This window comes from Equus caballus, chromosome 31 (genome assembly GCF_041296265.1).
Source record: "Equus caballus isolate H_3958 breed thoroughbred chromosome 31, TB-T2T, whole genome shotgun sequence".
Classification (NCBI taxonomy): Eukaryota; Metazoa; Chordata; class Mammalia; order Perissodactyla; family Equidae; genus Equus; species Equus caballus.
In genome coordinates, this window is record NC_091714.1 from 22,867,162 (window position 1) to 22,871,111 (window position 3,950).

The window sequence follows — 3,950 nt, forward strand, 5'->3', positions numbered from 1 at the left end:
AACATGGATGGATCTTGGGGGTATGATGTTAAGTGAAATAAGCCAGGCAGGGAAAGACAAACACCTAATGATTTCACTCATACATGGAAGATAAACAAACACATGGGCAAAGAGAACAGACTGGTGGTTACCAGAGGGGAAGGAGTTGGAGTGAGGGCAAAAGAGGTAAAGGGGCGCATGGGTAAGGTGATGGATAGAAGCTAGCCTATTGGTGGTGAACACGATGCAGTCTACACAGAAACTGAACTATAATAATGTACACCTGAAATGTACACAATGATAAAAGCCCAGATGATCTCAATAAAATTAAAACAAACAAACAAACAGAAATAACTATTCCAGTGCAGCAGAGAGCTCACTCTCGCCTCCTGCCCACAAGGCTACTATAGACATGCTCATTCTCCAAGGCCTCACGGTTCCTTGGCGTCTGATGAGTCTGCTGTTTATACGCCATGCTTAAGGATCTTTAAAAGGCCGTGAACTTGCAGCTGGTGTCCAGACTCTTCAAGATGCAGCCCCCGTGGGGGCTCAAGTCCTGCTGCTTTCATGGTGCTTTGAGCCTCAGGCTTCTTCCTTTTCCCTGTAAATCACGCTGTCTCTCTCCTCATCTGTCTGTCGCTATTTCTGTCTTACTCTCCACCTGTGCCCCACCTCTCTATGAAGCCAGATGTCATCTTGTCCCTAAGTTCAGTTTGTAGACAACTGAAGGGAAAAGCCAGGCAGACTTTGACTGTCAAATCTGGAAAAATCCGTGGGATAAGAAAACCAAAAGGCTGATGTCGGCGTAAGGGAGAGCAAACACACTTTACTTTCTCTGTTCTGCTTCATCATGTTTGTTCATCTTTTTCATCTCTGTTATACAAATTTTATATAAAATTTGTTATTTTTTTCCTTGCTTATTTTTCTGTTGAAGTGTTTATTGTTTTTCGTATTGATAGAAACTTTTTTAACCTTTGTGAGCCTAAGAGATATTAGATTACATTTCATTTTGTTTCACTTTCTATGTATTCTATTCAGTGATGTTGCTCAACTTTTCCCATGTTTGTTATTCATTTATGTCTGTTCTGTGAATTTCCTTTTCATTTTCTTTGCCCATTTCCTAATTTCTTTTCCTAGTTCCAATGTCCATTTCCTAATGAGTTCGACTCTTTCTTACAGATATGTGGGCATTCTTTATAGTGCCACAAAGATACTCAACCCTTCAAATGTGTCACAACTAATTTCTCTCAGGCTGTCATTTGCTGGCCAAGTTTTCCACAGTCTTTAAGTTTCTAGTGTTATGCAATCAACTGTCAATATTTGCCTTTTTAGTTTTTGGATTTTTTACTGGCGGTCACAAAAGGCCTTTTCCACACCAAGAAACAGTCTCCTGTTTTTTGTTTTAGTGCTCCCATATTTTATTCTTAAATTCTTTATTTGCAAATTTTAATCATCTGGATTGTGTGTGTGTTGTGTAAGGAAAGAATATACGTATTTTTTCCTATTTTTGGCTATCAAATTTTCCCAAAAGTACTTATTGATTAATCCATCAGTTATTCATTGATTTGAATTTCTGTCTTTCCCCTCATTACACTCTCTAATTAGTACTGCTGATGTATATAATTAATTCTACATATTTCCCTTATTTCTAGCCATCTTACTGAACTATAATGTTAAACTATCAGTTATTTCTCTTTGCTTTCTATATATGAGAATAATATCATCATCAAAGAGAGTTTCAGCCTTCATATAAACTTCAATGAAATTATACAGTTTTTGTCATACGAGTTTTATGTATTTCTTGTTAAATTTAGTTCTTGTTACTGTTGGGAATAGAGTAGATATGTGAGTGTGTGTCTATTTGTCTTATTGCATATGTAGGACATCTTGAACAATATGAAACAATAAATACACAGGTTTCCAGTGTTTCTTCTGAACCCCTTCTTCCCTTTTAAAAAATCTCTGGCTCCTAGTGAATGCACATTTAAAATATCTAAGGAACTTGTCAAGTTGCCCTCTAAAATTTTTTCCAACTTATACCCCCACAAGTACATCTAAAAGTGTCTATTTCCTACACCCATGTTGGAAAAGAGTCATAATTTATCTGGGCATAAACATGACCTTTGAAAAAGTAAGTCAGATCCCCTAGCAAGAGTCTGGCATATCTAGTCTTGCTTTCTAAGTGCACCAGCGCATAGGCTCAAACCCTTTGCTACACTGCTGGTACTTTCTCTGCTCAGCTCACAGCCTCCTATCTCACCGCAATCTTGGCTCTAATCTAGCCATTCCTCCCCCTTGTTTGATTTGCTAACCCACTCCTGGTTGTAAGAGACGGAGTTGGCCTGGGAAGTCAGATACTGGCCAACTAGAGCAAAATACGTCAAAGACTGGGTTCCCCAGGGACCGGAACTGAAACTAAGTCAAAGTCCATAGGTTGAAGTGCAGAAGATACCTGTACAAACAACAGGAAGACCATACGCAAACAGTGGACCCCAGCTTTAAACCCAAACACAGCCAGCTCGCTTCCGAGATTATCAGCCCCTCTCTGACTTGGACCCAGTAACAAATCTTTACGCATCACAGCTGATTTGTCAATTGGAGATATTACCATAACTGTTCATATATTAGTTAGGATTATATTTGGTTGTGAGTAATAGAACTGCTTTCTCTGAAACAGTAGCTTAAATATGGTGAAAATTCATTTCTTTCCTGAGTAAAAGTACAGAGGTGAGTAACGTAGGGCTGGCATACTGATTGCTCTAAAAAAAGTCCTCAGGGACCCAGGATCCTTGCAACTTTCCCCTTTACTGTGCCAAGAGAAACCTTTTCCTCAAGAACCAAGATGGGACTTCAGTCATCACATCCATGTTCCCAGGAGTAGGCTGGAAGAAGCAAGGATGTAGGGGCAAAGAACCAGTGTCAGATGCCTCTGATGAAAGGTTCTTGGGTGCTGGCACAGGACATTTTCACTTAGAGTTCATTCGTTAGAACTCAGTCACATAGCCACACCAAGTTTTAATGGAGGCTGAAAATGTAGTCTTTGTTCTGGGTGCCACGCACCTAGTGAGAAGTTCTACTATCGTGGAAGAAGCGAGAATGGATATTGAGGGGTCATTCGCAATTGTTGCCATAAGAGTCTACTAAATTAGGTAATAAATTGGGCCTCACAGTTTAACAGAGCAAGACAGACACATGAATAAACAAATGAAATAAAGTCCTATATTGTAGCCATACTTGGGTGAAATATGCAAGAGGCAGCTGGGGTACAAAGACAGAATTGATCAATTCTACTGGGAAAGAAGAGGGTGGAGAAATTTCCTTAGATATTTTAAATGTGCATTCACTAGGAGCCAAATGTTTCAACTAAGTCCTGAAAGTTGAGTAGATTTATGCCAAGTGCTCTATAAGTAAGGATATTTGAGATTGAAGGAGCAGCATGAGTATAGAGGAATAAAATATGAGGGGGTCTTCAAAAATACGGAAGCATTTCCGTTCAGATGGTAGGTACAAGGGAAGAGGGTAGGACAGCAAGAACTGAGTCTGGAAAAGTAGCCAGAGACCAGGAAATGAACAGCCATGGGTACCCTACTTAGGAGTTTGGACTTTGATCTCTAGTCAGTAGGGACAGAGTTATAGAATTACAAGAGGACATCTGATCGTTATTTTGAAGACTATTTTAAAGAGGTATGACTGGATGAAAGCCATAAGGAGGAGAAAGTGTTGAGGAAGTCTCTTAGATTTTCAGCATGGCTGCTTAAATAAATGAGATATCAGTCAGGGTTCTCCAAAGAAACAGAACCAGTAGGACTGTGGGTGTCGGCAACTCTGAAGTATGTAGGGAAGACCCATGGGCTGTAAGCCCTCGGGCAGGAGCTGATGCTGCTATCTTGAGGCTGAATTTGCTTTGTCTTCAGGAAAGTCTCAGTTTTGCTCTTAATGCTTTGCAACTGATTGAATGAGACCCACTCAGA